At 42.0% G+C, this 18,979-nt stretch overlaps 1 long non-coding RNA gene across 1 annotated transcript; it reads right to left on the bottom strand.

The window, feature by feature from the left end:
• Positions 1-2,085: 2,085 nt before the first annotated feature.
• Positions 2,086-18,779, bottom strand: LOC138819396 (uncharacterized). Its single transcript, XR_011369422.1, has 4 exons — positions 18,176-18,779; positions 7,912-8,183; positions 6,270-6,335; positions 2,086-2,452 (listed from the first exon to the last, which is right to left on the bottom strand). It is a non-coding gene; the product is annotated as an uncharacterized lncRNA (long non-coding RNA).
• Between the last annotated feature and the right edge of the window lie 200 nt (positions 18,780-18,979).

The raw sequence follows: 18,979 nt of genomic DNA, 5'->3' as shown, positions 1-18,979 counted from the left end.
CGCCCCCAGCCAAAGTTATAAAGTTCATTTTTCGACATTATGTCTTGTACACCTCATTGTTGCGACTGGTCCACCTGTATCCCTATTTAAACAATTTGTTTTTTCCCTTCCCCTCCAACAAATTATACCAACATCAAATACAGTAAAAACAGGGGTTATACCATGGGGGAGGGACATACAAAGCAACAAAAAAATCATCTTATAAATATGTTAGAAACAATCGCAAGAAAGAAAAAAACATTTGAATCCTTATCTTGGGGTTCATTTTGCCTAACATCAACTTATCTGACTGTTTCTACTTATCTCAGACATATGCTAGTTATTGCAAAGAAGGAAAACCATGGGACTTATGTTTCTTTGGGCCTGACTTACTTCATTTAATATACTTTTTTCCAAGTCTTTCCATTTCCTAAAAAATAGAGCAATGTGTGTGTGTGTGTATACACACACACACACACACACACACACACACACACTCACCACATTTTCTTGATCCATTCATCTACTGAGGAGCATCTGGGTTGGGGGTTGGTTCCATATCTTAGCTATGGTAAATAATGCTGCAATAAACATAGCTTTAATAAGGTCTTGTTTGTGATCATTTGCGTAAATGCCCAAAAGTGGGATTGCTGGGTCATAGGGGAGCTCTATGTGGAGTCTTCTGAGGAACCTCCATACTGCTTTCCAAAGTGGTTGAACAAATTTACACTCCTACCAACAATGCAGTAAGGTTCCCTTCTGTCCACATCCCCTCCAGCATCTGTTATTAGAGTTCTTAATTATAGCCATTCTAACTGGGGTGAGGTGGTATCTCAATGTTGTTTGGATTTGCATTTCTTTTATGGCTAGAGAGGTTGAGCATTTCTTCATGTGTCTATTGGCCATCCTTCTTTCCTCTTCAGAGAAGTTTCTCTTTGTCTTTAGCCCACTTATTTATTGGGCAGTTGTTTCTTTGAAGATTTGTTGTTGGGGGATTTAATTTTTTGAGTTCCAGGTATATTTTAGATATGAGACCCTTGTCCATTGTATGGCTAGTGAAGATCTTCTCCCAATCCGTGGGCTTTCTACTGATCTTGCTAGCTATGTCCTTTGCCATGCAGAAACTCTGCAGTTTCATGCAATCCTATTTGTTCAAACTTTCTTTGATTTGTTGTGTTTCTGGGTCTCTATTAAGAAAATTTCGGCCTGTGCCAAGGAGACCTAGGGTTTCTCCTATTCCATCCTGTAGTGTTTTCAGAGTGTCTGCTTTGACTCGGAGTTCCTTAATCCATTTGGAGTTGATTCTGGTACAGGGTGATAGATAAGGATCTAGCTTTAGTTTTCTACAAGTAGTTAACCAATTTGGCCAGCACCGTTTACTGAAGAGGCTGTCTTTCTTCCATTCTATTTTTTTAGCTCCCTTATCGAAGATTAGGTGGCTATAGGTCTGTGCGTTCATTTCTGGGTTTTCAATTCTATTCCATTGGTCCTGAGGCCTGTTCTTGTGCCAGTACCAAGCTGTTTTGATTACTATGGCTTTGTAGTAGAGTTTGAAATTTGGTATTGATATTCCTCCAGCACTGTTCTTTCTGTTGAGGATCGTTTTTGCTATTCGGGGTCTTTTATTGTTCCATATTGAATTTTTGGATTGCCTCTTCTATTTCCTTGAAGAATGAGGTTGGAATATTGATAGGTATCACATTGAATTCATAGATAGCCTTGGGAAGTATTGCCATTTTCACGATGTTGATCCTTCTAATCCAGGAGCATGGGAGGTTTTTGCCACTTTCTAAGTTCTGATTCCCTTTTTCAGGTTTTTAAAGTTTTCATCATAGAGGTCCTTCACTTCTTTAGTTAATTCCTAGGTATTTTATTTTTTGTGGGGCAATTACAAATGGAGTTGCTGGGGCTGGGAAGGTGGCTCAGTGGTAGAGCGCTTGCCTTGCATGCCTGAGGCTCTGGGTTCAATTCCTCAGTACCACATAAGCAAAAAGAAAAAAGCTGGAAGTGGTGCTGTGGCTCAAGTGGTAGAGCACTAACCTTGAGCTGAAGAGCTGAGGGACAGCGCCCAGGCCCAGAGTTCAGGCCCCACGACTGGACCCAAAAAAAAAAAAAAAAAAAAAAAAAAAGCTAAAAAAAAAATGGAGTTGCTTTCCTGATTTCAGCCACGCTTTTTTCATTGTTGGCATACAGAAAAGCCATTGATTTTTGAGGGTTAATTTTATACCCTACTTTGCCAAAGTTTTTAATCAGCTTGAGTAATTTGGAAGCAGAGTCCATGAGATTCTTTAAATACAAGATCATGTCATCTGCAAAGAGGGAGAGTTTTACTTCATCTTTCCCTATTTGGATCCCCTTTATGTTTGTATCTTGTCTTATTACTGTAGCTAGGTATTCTAATACTAAATTGAACAGAAGTGGAGAGCGTGCACATCCTTGTCTCGTTCCTGAGTTAAGAGCAAATGGCTTTAATCTAAAAGAGAGAATTTATAACCAAAATATCACCATACATTTTGCAAATGAAAATAAAACAGAAAACTAGTAGAATATAGAAAATACAAAGCAAAACAAAATCAATACATATAATGCCACTTTTCAACACTTTTGTATTCATTTTAAACGCAAAAATACATGATTTTTTTGTTTTTGGGGGTTTTGGGTGGTAGTGGGGCTTGAACTCTGGGCCTGGGTTCTGTCCCTGCACTTTTCAGCTCAAGGCTAGCACTCTATCATTTGAGCCACAGCACCACTTCTGGATTTTTCTGTTTATATGGTACTGAGGAATCGAACCCAGGGCCTCATACATGCAAGGCAAGCACTCTACCACTGAGCCACTTTCCCAGCCCATTAGGTTAATATTTTTATGTTCATTGGGTTACCATGTGGGATAGCTTCCTGGATAGGTTTAAATATAAAGACAGGAGCAGTTTCGGCTTGTTCTTGGTGATTTTCTACAACTCTAGAAAGTAGGCAAAATAAAATTTGGTGTACTTGGCATATATGCCAATTTTACAAAAAATATATTGTTCCATATCAAAAACATGTTTGTAAAAGAAATACATGACATTAAATAATATGTTCTACTGTATGTGGGTGACATGTTAGATAGCATAAAGAAAACTAGTCTATAGTATTGCTCCGCTGAAATGAAGCAAATAGAATTGCGTTTCTCGTTAAATGGTCAGAATTAATGTCTTATTATTTTTATTAAAATTATATTGCCCTATGTAAATTATGGTATATTTAGGAAGGAGAAATTGACCTAATATTAAAAGTGTAATGAATTAATGTATTGTAATATTTCCTTTTCTTTGCAAATGATTAGTCAGGTATGTCTTACTAAAAAGTCCAACAGGGAAAATTACAAACCTGCCTATTTCATTTGACTCTATTCCACACAAAATTCACAAAATTGGGCTGGGAAGGTGGCTCAGTGACAGAGCGCTTGCCTTGCATGCATGAGGCCCTGGGTTCTATTCCTCAGCCCCACATAAGCAAAAAAAAAAAAAAAAAAAAAGCTGGAAGTGGCGCTGTGGCTCAAGTGGTAGAGCGCTAGCCTTCAGCTGAAGAGCTGAGGGACAACGCCCAGGTCCAGAGTTCAGGCCCCATGACTGGACCCCCCCCCCAAAAAAAAGATTCAAAGCCTGCCCAGGCTGACATTAAAAAAAAAAATCACAAAATCTATTAGGGAATGAAGCTGGTAGCTGCATGGTATGTATTTGGCTTATTCTTCTCTGTCATTTACTTTTTTGCCACTGCTGAAATTTAATGTTGGCTCTTAGAAATGATTAAAAAAAAAAAGTCTGAGAACTGTCACAAGAAGTGTCTGACTTCATTCCCATCATATGGGTCTTTTGCATTTATGTCTTTTTACTTCTAGTAAGCGGCTGAAAGATGACTGATATAAAAACATTTCAAAGGTTGAAACTGATGTTGCCCACAAGAAGGCTGTGGCCATCCGGCAGAGTCAGTGGGAGAATGAACAGCAAGTGGGTTTCTAACTCCTTGATTGAGTGTGCAAATCCTTGTACACAAGGTCTCCATTTGGGATGCGGTTCAGTAATTCTCCCCACCCATTTCCAAGCAGGCAGCAGCAAAGGACTTGCTCATCTATTCTGATTACTTTCATTTAGTTCCTTTATCTGCCTAAATCAAATGTACTTAAGCTACTAGAGAGCATTCATATAAAGAAATAATTATGTGTTTTCTAGAGAAAGGAATTTGAAACTACATGGAGCGCTTAAACCACTTTTTTTTTTTTTGCACTTAAACCACTTTTTTTTTTTGGGGGGGGGTCTGGTCATATGGCCTCAACTCTGGGCCTGGGCACTGTCCCTCAGCTCCTCAGCTCAAGGCTAGCGCCCTACCACTTGAGCCATAGTGCCACTTCTGGCTTTTTTATTTTTGCTTATGTGGTGCTAAGGAATCAAACCCAGGGCCTCATACATGCAAGGCAAGTGCTCTACACTGAGCCACCTTCCCAGCCCTTAAGCCACTTTTGAATAACACAAATACTATTTGCATTTCGAAGTTCTTCCATTTTTCTAGATCAACTTGCATTAACACATGTTGAGTTCTTCATTTAAATTATACCAGGAAAAGTATGATTTCAGCAAGTAAGCTCCCTCTGCTCTCAATCCTGAGCCCAAGAGACAGCCAGAATCCCAAGGGAGTGTGGGCAAAGGTAGTAGTAGGCCCAGAGTTCCTGTGGCCTCACTTGGGGAGCGTCAACTGCAAACCTGCTCTGACCCATGCTGTGCATATGGTAGAGCATAAAGAACCTCACTAACACTAATTTGGCCTGCACATTATTTCAAAACATTGTGTGTGTGTGTGTGTGTGTGTGTGTGTGTGTGTGTGTGCGCGCGCATGCGTGCGCGCACGCACACATGGGCTGATCCTGGGATTTGAACTCAGGGTCTGGGCACTGTCCCTGAGGTATTTTGCTTGAGGCTGGTACTCTACCACTTGAGCCATAACTCCTCTTCTGGCTTTTTTGGTAGATAACTGGGAAAAAGGTCTCAAGGACTTTCCTCCCCAGGCTGGCTTCAAATGATGATTCTCAGCATCTCAGTTTTTCAAGTAGCTAGGATTACAGATGTGAGCCACCAATGCCCAGCCTCAAGCATATTTGAATATGCTTAGAATTATGGTTACTACTTGAACCTTCACAGTGATCCTTTAGCATTAGGAAAATTATTGACACAAGTTGGGAATCACAGGGAAACTTCTTTAAATGTGTAGAGAAAATAGGCACAGAAGTGCCAAGTAAATGAATGTCAGGGCAATGTAAATGAACAACAGGAGCCCCTGGTGCTGGAATTTACAGTGCACAGCAGATTCTGCATGAGGGGATTCCAGCACAGGAGGGGATAATGTGCGGCCACTCATATATTCCCTTTGTCACTCCTCTCTCCAGATCCAACTGCTAATACCCACGTAGATTTTCTTGGGTTGCAAAACAGAGCCAGAATCCAGGGGCTATAATCCTAGCTACTGGGAGGCAAAGATCTGAGGATGGCAGCAGAAATCATGAGATCAATCCAGGCAGGAAAGTCCAGAGACTTTAGTTAACCACAAAAAAGATGGAAGTGAAGCTATGATTCAAGTGGTAGAGCACTCACCTTGTGCAAAAATAGCTAAGGGACAGCACCCAGGCTGTAAGTTCAAGGCCCAAGACCTGCACTCATGCACAAATGTACACATGTGCGCACGCAGGGGCACACGCACGTGCACACACACAGCCCTAGCACATTCATTTTAAAGGGTAATTGTGGGACTAAACTCATCACCAGTTCTTCTAACTCCTATACCTTGACGACCACATCTTATTTATCCTCTCCAGTCTGTTCTCTCGTTCTCTTATTTCCTCATTTTATGATGAAATCCAGTTACAGCTTAAATAACATAAGTAAAATGTTAAGCAGAATGCTGGCATAAAATGAGTGCTCATTCAATGGCAGTGATTTTTCTGTTATTGAAACTACAAAGCAGCCATGCTGACGGCTTTGGCTGAAAATAAGTATGTGAAGAGTAATCGAGTGACTGTGATAACCCAATGAGACAAAAATAAAAGACATCCCTTAGACCAGGTGACTTTCTCTTCCTTCCTTAGGTGATGTCATTGGAGATGTCCCCCTCCTCCCTTAAACACAGAGACATCTCCCTCCTCCCTTAGACCTGGTGACATCATTGGAGACTTCCCCCTCCTCTCTTAGACCTGGTGACATGGTTGGAGACTTCCCCCTCCTCCCCCAGGCCTGGCTGAGGGAGTGCAGAACACTGCTTACCTTCAGTTACACTGTGGTGGATGTGTTCTTAAGAGTCATTTCACAGCTGGTGATGTTACTCATGTCCTAAAATAAGAGGGAAAAAAACTCCAATTCTGGCTGAAGCCATTGCCTCTATTCAACAGATGATCACCAAGTGAATTCCAATCTCTCCCTCTCACAGGGCCTTTTGGTTCATGGCTGTTGCTCTACCTCCTGAGCCATGCCTCTGGTTCAGCTTTTTGCTAGTTAATTAGAGGTAGAGGGGTATGAACTTTTCACAGTACTCTTAATCTCAGTTTTTGGCAGCTGGAGTTGTTAGAGGCGCCAGCAGGCTAGCCACGGGTGCCACTTCCGCTCCCCCACTTCCTAGAATTTCACATAATAGGGTTACAGCTTTGAGAGCTGCCACATTCCACCCCAAATAAGACACCTATGACTATTAACTGAAAAAATGGTACAGGTACATAAAGTATGACCATTTCCAAATCAAATAATTATGTTATCACTGTACATCAGAGAAATATAAATTATGAAGAAGTACAGTGAGTTTGGATATTCTGTTATTCTCTTCAAAAGATGCCAGGATTTAGGATCTTGATTGTTATACTTTCCTTCTTTTTAAAATTAGCATATATTAATTGCACAAGGTGAGTTACATTTTGACATGGAGGAGAGGGAGGAGGAGAAAGTGGTAGAAGAGGAGAGGAGGAGGAGGAAGAGAAGGAGGCAGAAGAGGAATAGGAGGAGGATGAGAAAAGGTGGAAGGAGGAAATTGTAAATTGAAAACAAAACTATCCTATTTAACAGAAGCTTTAGATATTTATTTCCCATATACTAACTGTATTCTAGAAAAACTGTCAGATGCCATATCAAAGATCAAAAAGAGGTCAACTGGAAAAGTAAAAGTTTTCTACCAGTAACAAAGCATGAAGGATTAAAAACTTTAATAGTTTATGAGTGATGGGAAGCTGCTAGCCCAGGTGAATCATGAAGTAGACCAAAATAAAAATAGTAATTTTGTCTTGTAAAAGTTAATTTCTTAAGCCAGGCATTTAAGGATTACAGTGTGATACCTGTAATCCTAGCTACTCAGGAATCTAAGTAGCTAACCTGGCAAGAAAAATCTAAGACACTCTTATCTACAATTAATTGCCAAAAAGCTGCATGTGGAGGTATGGATGGTAGAACAACAGCCTGGAGCCAAAACAAAAACAAAAACAAAAACAAAAAACTAAGGGATTACACCCAGGCCCTGAATATCAGCACATTAAAAAATAATAATTTCTTGGTGATGGTGATGGTGAAATTCTTGGAACTTTTAAAAATGTCAACTTGCTGTGATTTTTTTCAGACGTAAAATTTGCTTTTCTTTTAAAAAAATACAACATTAGCCTAGAATTCAGTAAAATGGAGTCCAAAAGGGGAATGTAATCAACATACTGACTGTGAGGAGGAATGCTATTCACTTCTTGTAAAGAACTCTAACCAATACAAAACTCTTTTCCTTCCATCAGATATCACAGTACCATTATTAAAAACTACTCTTCATATAAGATTTCTTTGCTTATATTTCTCATTTTTTAATTATGGAAGATGTATCTACCTTTATATTCCATGAAGATTCTTTATTTTTTAATTGAAGACGCTTAATGAAACTTGCCTGCAAGTTGGAGGGACCAAGCTGGGGTCCAGCAGGAACTAACCCTATCCATCATCTCCTTCGTCTGAACTTCCCCTGGCTGGGGGATTGATGCGCCTGATGATTTTGCTCGCACCTCCGTTTGTACGTGGATGGCAGCCCTGAGGGTGGGGGTGGCGTGGAGAGGCCTTTGCACCCCTCCATGCAGCACAGGCCTTGGGCCTCACTGCCCAGCGCATCTTCTGCTTCTTCGCCTCTCCAGGTCTTCACCAACACTGCACTTCAGCGGGTCACTGGGAAAGAACAGGGACCGGCCATGAGTAGCAGAAACTGACTGCAGAGCAAGAAAGGGACAGCTAGTCTTGGTATAATAGGCACTTACAGACCCCAATAAAAGAAGGAGCAGTGGAGCTGTGTGGAAGGCATGATTGTGTGGACAGGAAAACAATGTACAATAGAACTAAACACTTTCCAAACAACGAAGTACAAACAGCCAAAAGATGTGGGAACAAGTGTTCAGCACCCTTTGCCATTAAGACAGTGTAAATCAGAAAAACACTGAGATTCCCATCCCTCTGCTCAGACAGGCTGTCACCAGGAAAACAGCTAACACCAAATGCTGGAGAGTGTGCAGGGAAACGAGTCTCCTTCACCACTGGCAGGGAAGCAAATCCATCCTGTCTCAATGGAATCAGTGTAGAGGCTCCTCCAAAAGTTACAAAAGGAATCTCCTATGACCCAGCCATCCCACATCTGGATGTACATACTCAAAGAATCACAGTCTGCTTGCCACAGAAATACCAACTATTCAGATTCTGCACTGAGCGACTTACAGTAACCACCTGGGGACTCCAGCTAGCCAGCCAACAGTGGATGGATAAAGAAAACGATGTTCTCCTCTGCCATGGAGAAGGAAATGGTTTTGTCTGCTGGAAAATAGATAGAACCAGAGCTCAGAGTATTAAGTGTCCACACATGGACATGCTAGAGATTTTCTTTCGCATATGGAAAAACAAACAAAACAAGATCATGATAGTGAAACAGGAGGTTCTGAGAAGACAGATGAGGGAGAGAATGTGGTGGTGGGAGGTGGTGAAGAGTTTCATGTCTTACACCTATGGAAAAGTCCAGATACAACCCTCTGACGGTACACATGAGTGCACACACCCGTTTTTAGTATTGATATGCATGCATGATGATAGTCTCCTTTCTCATATGTATATATTTATATGTATTATGTACATATATGTATATGCAATATATACTATATGCCTCTATTTAGAAATTGGACAAGAGAAAAGCCAATATACACTTCAAGAAAATCATTTCATATTGCTTGATTTTCTTGGCATGTGATGTTCAAAATAGATTGTTCTGAAATGATCTGGGATTTGAAACATATACTGGTAAACAATTTAATTGAGACACTGCATATGTACCCAAAAGTGAATACATCATCATTTTATAGCTCAATCAACTGAACTCTTCTACTTCCTTTCAGATTGCTTAAAACTTAAAAGGGAGCTGTTTCTGTGTTTGCAAAGACAGAGCACAGATGGTGCGTGACTATGTGGACCTGGCGGAGGTCTACAAGCGTCGCAGTGGGATGGACAGCCCAAAAGAGACACATGGCACTGCAAAGCCCAGGGCTCAGACCAGCCCCTTCTCAACTCCCTGGGCGGGTGGGCGGTGTCTGTGCATAAGACCGCAGGGAGGGTGTGGCAAAGGCAGAACCTGTGCTCAGTGAGGAAACCGGAAACTGAGGCTCTGAGTCATTCCAAGCCAAGCTTTCCTACCCTGGTATAAGGACCAGCAACCTCTCTCCTGCCCAAACCATGTCAAGACGTGCGGACACCGGGCCTTCCGTGCTGAGGCAGAGAAGGAAGGGTTTGCAGAGAACTCTACCCGGCGGCCCCCACGCTGGCCGGGCCTGTCGAGGCTGCACCCCAAGAACCTGGCATCTCCGCTCTCCACACTGTCTGTCACCTAGCGAGGGACTGGCAAGCACCCATGCAGTCCTCTACAGGGCTGGGGAAGCGGCAGAGACCGCCCGGACCGCAGGTCCAACGAGGCTCCACCGCACTGTACTGGTCCCGGGTGGAGGCCCTGCGGCTGCGGCCTCTGAGGGCCTCCATTCAGCCAAGCAGCCTCAACCCAGCCGCCCCGCGGCCTGCCCGACCCCATCTCAGGGGCAGGACGCGAAGCGTGGGCGCAGGGAGGAACGGTGTGCGTCCTGACTTTTCCACACAAAATACGGCCTAACAAGCGCGAGGCCTCCAGTTCCAGACCCCGTGTCTCCAAAACGTGACACGATGGGGAGCCACTAACGCGTGGGGATGTGGACTGCTCCTCGTGAGGGCTTTTTCCATCAATGTCCTCTCTAGCGTCCCCATCCCCCGCCCATCTGACCATAGACTGGCCCTGCCCTACCTAGACACTAGACATACACACAGGGATTAGATGGTGTCTTCTTCCAATCAGGCCCCTTTGTTCAAGCTGACCTGGTGACATCTCTTCTGAGTTTTCTTTTACCAGAGTTATTTGTTATTGGAATGAAGAGTACAGACATGCAAGAGAGGAAGAGAATTTCAATTCATGGAAAATTTTCAAGGTTAGCATAAAAAATGTATGGTTCCTCCATACTGCTTTCCAGAGTGGTTGAACTAGTTTACACTCCCACCCACAGAGTAGAAGCGGTCCCTTTTGGCACATCCCCACCAGCATCTGTTTTTGTCAACTTTCCTGATAATGGCCATTCTAACTGGGGAGAGGTAGAATCTCAATGTTGTTTTGATTTGCATTTCTTTTATGGCCAGAGATGTTGAACACTTTTTCATGTGTCTATTGGCCATCCTTAATTATTCTTCTGAGAAGTCTCTCTGTAAATCTTTAGCCCATTCATTGATTGGGTGGTTGAGTTTTTGAGGGTTTATTTTGGGGAGGTTGAATTTTTGAGCTCTAAGTGTATGTATAGCTAGTGAAGATTTTCTCTGCATTTCTATAGAATTTTGTTGTTCTTGTCACTTGTTTTCTTAGTGTGTTTATTACAATAGAAACATGGTTTGGCCTTTCTAGTTTCAGAGTCTCTCAGAATTGCTGAAATTATCCTTTGTGTCTTAGAGATTATGTGTAGATTCATCTAAATTTACTACTACAAGGCAATCAAATAGGAGTACTTTTAAGATACTATATAAAATATTTAGCAGACATTATATTTTTACTCTTATTGTTGTCTTGGGTTTGCATAGTGAACATTAGAGCTCTATTTGTATTTCTTCACCATCATTCATCAGGTTGAGATGTATCGTATTTTTTGCTTTGAAAATATTTCTATAATAGATAATGATTCAATGCTATAAAATGTTCATTCTCTCATTTTAAGACAAACATTACTTTGTTCAGTTTCACACTATTTCTCTATTCAGAGTCAAATGTTATTGTTCATGGAGGTGTTGATATTTTACATGTCTCACTATGAATTTTATAGCTTTTCTTCAAGTTTCTATGTTGAGTGCAGAAATGAGTTTGAGTATTTTCAAAGCATTCATCAGTCTTTATGTACTATCAACGATACACCTTAACCTTCACCTTTGTCATTCAAACAGGAACCCTGCCATGCATTCCTGTGGATACATGCTGAATACATAAGCTATCAAACAATGGATGATGAGCTCTCTGGTTCACCCACAGCAACTTGAGCATTCAGAGGTCTTTCCTTATGTTGCTATATAAAAAGTCTCCCTTTTCTTTTACAGACTAGATGCATTTTTTTCATTCTTTTGCTTTTTATTCTAACACTTTTGTAAGTTTGTATGTAGGTCTAAAGAATAATACCAGGAGATCTCATTTATCATTAGGGACCAAGTTACTCAAAGTAGTATCATTCTACACAATAGTGTAGCAAATGGAACACTGACAATGGCCATCAGCTGAACAGATTTGTCATTAACCAGTTGGGCAGGTTGTGATTTGTGCAAACAATGTGCCCTGTGCTCAGCCATACTTCCTGTGTTTATTTACATGTGTTTGTACCAATTTCTGGGCAGCCTGTATCTGATGTAACAGGGACACTTTGAGTTTAACATGTACGCAGTAAAATTTTCCCCTAATATTTTATATTTTAGTTTTAATTTTTCTGCTCATAATCCTGCCCCTAGTAATGTCCTGCTGAACAGCAGACTCCATAGATGACAGCAATGGAACTGGGAATGCCACATCACCCAGTGACAGTGTGAACCTGGCAAGGTCAGTGTGATGCACAATGCACATGCGTGAGCACTCTGTTGTGAAAACTTACTGCGCCACTGTCAAAAACCACAGAGCACACAATTATGCATAGTGTGTCATACTCAACTATGTAATAACTAGCAATGCTACTGCTTGAAATGGTTTCGATATTATCTGTTTTAATATTATTTTAGAGTGTAATCCTCTTCTTATTTAAAAAGTTGCCATAAACCAGTTGCTATCTGCAATAGCCCTGTCCACCTGTTCACTGAGCTTACATTTTTCTTGCATTTGATTTTTACCTCTCTTTTTATTTTTTCTCATTGTGAGTCTTAAATGCACAAAAGTGCACCACTAACATTGCCAGCAAGATGACAGAGCTGAGGGGTGAAGGAGCTTCTGCCATCCAGCTCAGAGGCTGGACACAGCAATGTGCACGCAATGAAATCACCTATCTCATTTATCAAGATATATTCTTTTGTTGTGAAGGGATAGATGAGCTGCTTCAAAACAAAAATGAAGTAAAATCATATAGCTGTATCAGGTTTTGAAGTCCATTTTCCTTAGAATTGTTTTTCATGATCTCTAGACCATTCTGATTTATTACAATTTGCCTGAAGTTACAATTTTTTCCTTTTTCTCCCTTATGACTCCAATTAATAGTTCCCCTTTCTGTCCTTTTTCTGTTATTTAAGCATTCTTTTTCAATTCCACTTTGATTTATTCCACCTCATTGATGTATTTAAGTACTAAATTCAGGCAGAGGTGATGCTCTGAGAAGGTAAATCATAAAAACAGCTTTTAAACTGTTAACTTGACCCATTAATGATAGCTCCCAGGAGTGCTTGCTTTGGGGGAAATCTGTTATTGGTAGAAATAAAAATGGACACAATCTTTTAAGATAAAGAAATGTTTTTCATGTAACCAGAAAACTCAAGACTCATCCAAGATGAAAGCACAGATTCACACATACAGTAAGTGTCAATGTTCATAGTGACATTACTTTTAACAAGCAGCAAATGAAGACAAATACACTTCACTCAAGATTGGACAAGCACTTTGAATGTGGACATGCTCACCGGGAAAAGCTTCAATATTTGATACATAGACAAATCTCTAAAACACTCTAATTAAAGTGTCCAGGGATAACAGAGAAGATAACAGAGAACCAACTGAGCTCTCTCAGAAGAAGCACTCCAGACATAGTGGAGCTCAGCTTGCAGCCAGCCAAGCACCTTGGAATTTCAAAACAGATGTCTCTAAAATTTCACTGAAAATTCAGGCTGGGCTAGGAGGACAGTCTCAGAAGCTAGCCTCTTGGGGAAGGCCACTGATTCCAAATACAACACAGTACTGCCCACAGCCAAGCTGGCTTCAAGAGATGCTAGCCACAGGTAACAGCCAAGTCTTACTTATTCTAGCATGTAATGCAACTCCCTCCTCCAACTGCAGCCTGAGACTCCATGATTGTAGGCCAAGACTTTAATCTGGCCATTCAACCAAACCAACTAAAGAATTCATCTGAGTGGGAGAATCTAGATAACAGTCACATCCCCATATTAATAAGTTTCTGAATCCACCATGCCTCAAACCCATACACATTAAACAATGTGTATCCCAACCTACAAACACTACAGATTTGTGAAATAAGGAACTCCAATCTCCCCCTACACATAGCCTTCCCCGGCCCCCCCACCCCCGCCTCCCAGACTTTGGCCACAGCCAAAGACAGCTGACCACAGCAAGAGAATCAGAGATTCCGCTGACAAACTGCATAGCAAACATCCAGAGATACAGCGTCCCTCCAATTTTTTTCATTGGTCATAGGGCTTGAACTCTGAGCCTAGGCATTGTCCCTGAGCTCTTCAGCTCAAGGCAAGTGCTCTACTACTCGAGCCACAGTGCCACATCCAGTTTTCTGGCTGTTAATTAGAGATAAGTCTCACAGACTTTACTGCTCAGGCTGGTTTGAACTGTGATCCTCAGATCTCAGCCTCCTGAGTAGCTAGGATTATAGGCGGGGGCCACCAGTGCCTGGCCCCCCAATTTTTTTTTGTTCCATTTAGTTTTAGATATACAGACTATGGTGATTACTAGGCCTCTTTCTTAGTTGTGTGCATACTAAATTTTGGCTACATTTCTGATTGCTCAATTTTCTATTTCTTTAGTTTCTATGTTATTCTATTATTATTATATATATATTATGTTTTTTTTATTTTAGGTCTTAGTTTTCTTCCTTCTGTTCCTTTCCTTTCCTTTATTCTTCTTCTTTTTTTTTTTTTTTTGGTCCGGTCGTGGGGCCTGAACTCTGGGCCTGGACACTGTCCCTCAGCTCTTCAGCTCAAGGCTAGCGCTCTACCATTAGAGCCACAGCACCACTTCCAGCTTTTTTCTTTTTGCTTATGTGGTGCTGAGGAACCGAACCCAGGGCCTCATGCATGCAAGGCAAGCGCTCTACCACTGAGCCACCTTCCCAGCCCCATATTCTTCTATTCTTATTGGCTCCTCCCTTTTAGTTTTCATTTTCGTTTGTTGGTCAATGTCCTGAACTCTGGGCCTGAGCGTTGTCCCTCAGCTCTTCAGCTCAAGGCTAGCGCCCTATCACTTGAGACACAGCACCACTTTTTTTCTGCTTATGTGCTGCTGAGGAATTGAAACCCAGGGCCTCATGCATGTGAGGCGAGCACTCTACCACTGAGCCAACTTCCCAGCCCTTATCTCTTTCTTTTAATTTCACTTTAATGTGTTTTCCTTCTTTTCTTATTCCTTTTCTTTAGTTCAGTTATCTATAATTATTTATGAGATTATATTTGTTTCCATTTTGACTCTATTTGGCTCATCCTATTATCTTTTGGGTTAGTATTGTTTTATCCCAAACAACAGATTTGTATACTGGCTACAACTATATATAATCTCCTTTCCTGGACCATAATACCCCTTTCCAAACAAAAGGGAGGGAGTATTTAGATGGGGGAATACTTATCTATGCATTTAAATCCTAATTTAAAAAACAGTAATTATACGGCTCTGGGTTGGTTTTTTATTTTAAATTGTCTTCTGTTATTATTTGGATTTGCTTTTGTTTCCAAATGGAAGAACATACCACAGAAACAGAATTAAAATGCAAGCCAAGGAACTTTAACTCCCACATAAAATAACCAGGCAATAGAGCAATCAATGGCATTTCTAGAAGACAGTTCTCAAAATGTTTTAAAAACACTGCTGCTAAATGTTGTATGAAAGGACAGAAAACCTGTACAAAGCTATGTGTGAGCATGATGAGGCTAAGCAAAGATTATTATTAGAGGAATTAATGGAATCCACAACAGAAATCTAAATGAACTCCAACAGAAGGAAAGGGAGTCCCATGAATAGTCACTCAGCTAAAGGATATAAGAGAAGGACACTGAAAAATCAAGGAGGTAAAGAAGTCTATACAAAAAGTATATACAAGACCTAAAACAGCTTCAATGAAGAGATTGAAGCCATAAGAAATGATCAACTAGAAGGCAGGGAAATAAAATATCAAGTAGAAAGTTTTGACGACACAGAGACAGAGTCTCTGGAATAGAAGATAGACTAAATGGTATAGAGAAAGAAGAGACAATTATTCATAACATGCCCAAGAAACCAGAAGCATTCTTACAGGAGTTTCAGGACTGAATGGAAAGACCTAAGTGAACCCTAATAGGTAGTAAGGTAGGTCAAGAGAAGGAAGCTAAAGGTTTAGGAAACATTTTAACAGAATTCTAGCAGGGAACTTCCTGAATGTCCAAAAGGATAGGTTCATTAGGACACAGGATCCTTTAGAACCCCAAACAGACCAGACCAAAAAAGAACATCCCACTGACACAGTTAACCTCACAGAATCAATAGAGACCAAGTAAAGTATCCTTAAAGCCATGGGGGATAAAAGTTAATTATCTATAAAGGAAACCAATCAGAATAACTACAGGATTCTCAGCCAAGACCATGAAAGCAAGGAAAGCCTAAAATGAGGCATGCCACTCCTTAAAAGCAAACAACTACTAAGCAAAAATACTATACTCTACAAAGCACATCTTCATAACCAAGGGACACATAGAAACTTTCCACAACCAATTTGAAACAACTTATCTCCACCAAACCAGCATTACAGAAGACGATTTAAAATGTACTACATTTAGAAAACCAACAAGATCATAGTACTGGCAGAAAAAGGGCCCCTTACCAGAGAACCAGATAAATACAGGGTCACAGCCCCTAAGAAGGTGGATAAAATGGTAGAGAACTACCAAACACTTCCTTACTTGCAATAATTAATGGACTTCACTCTCCATTTAAATGAAATAGATTGATCAAAAAGCAAGATCTGGGTTGGGAAGGTGTGGCTCAGTGGTAGAGTGCTTGCCTTGCATGCATGAGGCCCTGGGTTCGATTCCTGAGCACCACATAAGCAGAAAAAGCTAGAAGTGGCACTGTGGCTCAAGTGGTGGAGTGCTTGCCTTGAGCTGAAGAGCTGAGGGACAGTGACCAGGCCCCAAGTTCAGGCCCCATGACCAAAAACAACAACAACAACAACAAAAAGCCAAGATCTATTCATTTGTTGTCAAGAGACACATCTTGCCCACAAAAACAAACATATTCTGAAACTGAAAGACTTCAATAAAATCTGTCAGGCAAATGGCCCCATAAACAGGACAGAGTTGCTAATATCAGATAAAACAGACAACAATTGAAATTAGTAGGAAGACACAAGGAAGGACAATACATACTAATAAGAGGATCTCTGCTATAGGAGGATCTCTAGTTGGACTTGTTTTTTGTTTTTTGTTGGTCATGGGGCTTGAACTCTGGCCTTGGGAGCGGTCCCTTAGCTCTTCAGCTCGAGCCACAGTGCCACTTCTGCTATAGGAAGATACTACAAATCTAAATATCGATACACCAGATGCCAGAGTACCCAACTTCATCAAACAAATACTACTTAATCTAAAAACACATTGATTGTTGGTGACTTTAACACATCACTATTGCCTCTGCATAGACCAACCAGGCAAAAACTCAACAGAGAAACCTCAGAAGTAAATAAGTGCATTAACCAAATAGACTTAGACATCTACAGACTATTTCACCCAGCAGCATCAGAATATATATTCTTCTCATCAGCACATAGAACATTCTTCCAAAATAGATCCTATTTTTGGCCACAAAGCAAATCTGTGCAAATTCAAAATTGAAATTATGCTTTGCATTCTGTCAGACCATGACTGAATAAAATTACAGCTCAACACAAAAAGCCATCATAGAAAATCCTCTTACTCATGGAGACTGAACAACTCATTGTTGAATGACTAATGGGTCATTGAAGAGATAAGGATGGAAATTCAAACATTTATGGAACTTAACAACAACAAACACCAAATACTAGCTTCTCTGGGACACAGGAAAGGCAACTCATAGCAACATGTAGGCTCTGAATGCCTACATCAACAAACTGAAGAAATCTCGACAATTTAATGTTACACTTTAAGCAACTTGAAAAAGAGCAACAAGCCAAACCTCAAGCCCTTGACAGAAACAAATAATCAAAATTAAATAAAAATAATTGAATTAGAAACCAAAAAAGAAGTACAGAAAGAATCAACAAAGAGTTGATTCTTTGGAAAAATTAACAAAACTGACAGACCCTTAGTAAAGCTGACCCCCCCCCAATAAGAGAGCACACTCAAATATCTTTCATAATTACATAATTGCAGTATATACATTTGCTCATGTGATGAATCACATGACTCTCACACTGCATATGAAATAATGAAGATCGACTTGGTCTATATTCTTGGGGGGAGGGGAAGGCTTTTTAAGTCCTTGGTGTGGAGGAGCATCCTAGGGTCCAGCAGCACCTTGAAATCTTGCAGCTTCCAAGCCAAGCATCTCCATCCTTGTTCCTGCCATCATCAACCAGCTCCATCCGTGACTCCCTCCCCACTCTCCTAACCCATCCATCCTCAATCACACACCCCTTCACCCCTTACCCATCTTGGACCCTCCACCGACCCCTCCCCTGCTCCCCGTTCCCCACCTGCAGGCCAGTTAGACGTGGTGGGTCCACGCAGCAGAGAGCGAGGAGCGGATGAGTGCAGCCCCGGGATGGCTGTGCAGGGGCCGGCAGACCAAGCTGCCCCACAGTCACTGCCAGTCACTTTCGTGGCTGTAGCGCCACTGCTGCGGCCCGGGCTCCACGCGGGCGGCGGGAGGGGGCGGGGCGGCGGCGACCGGAAGTTCCCCCCAGCCCAGCAGACGTCCTCCGGCCATCTTGTCCACCTCCGAGGAGGGCGACCCCATAGACGAAGCTGACTTCGGAGCGCGAGCTCGCCCGGAAGCCGGGGGTCTGAGGGAGGGGCCGGGTGAGGGCCACTCGGATGAAGGGCACAGTCACTCAAAGGGCAGAGGCGGGCGGCAGAGCTCAGGGCCGGCACCGGGACGCACCGCTTCGGCGCTCTTCCAACTCGTGGAGGAGCAAGACGGGGCTTCCCTGTGTGCCGTCGGGAAGCCTGCCCGCGGAAGCCAGCAAGCCGGCTGACTTCGCCGAGGCGAACCGCACGAGGCAACACACGGCCCGAGGAGCCGGAGAAGAGGGAGCAAACCAGACACTGCCACTACTGCGCCCTCGTCTCTGCAGCTAACCTTCCCGCGTGCTGCCCCGAGGTCGTGAGGCCAGTACGCAAGCGCCGCCGCTCTTCTCCCCCCCCCCCTGCCAAATCCCGTAGCCAAATCTCGCGAGACATGCCCCCTTCCTATGGAGGTTTCCATGCTGTTGATGCACTCTTCTCCCCAATGCCAAATCCCCTAGCAAAATCTCACGAGACATGCCCCCTTCCTATGG

This window comes from Dipodomys merriami, unplaced genomic scaffold (assembly GCF_024711535.1).
Source record: "Dipodomys merriami isolate MVZ:Mamm:240054 unplaced genomic scaffold, mDipMer1.0.p SCAF_8, whole genome shotgun sequence".
Lineage (NCBI taxonomy): Eukaryota > Metazoa > Chordata > Mammalia > Rodentia > Heteromyidae > Dipodomys > Dipodomys merriami.
Note: the sequence above shows the minus strand (reverse complement) of the source record. Positions and strands in the feature narration are given on the sequence as shown.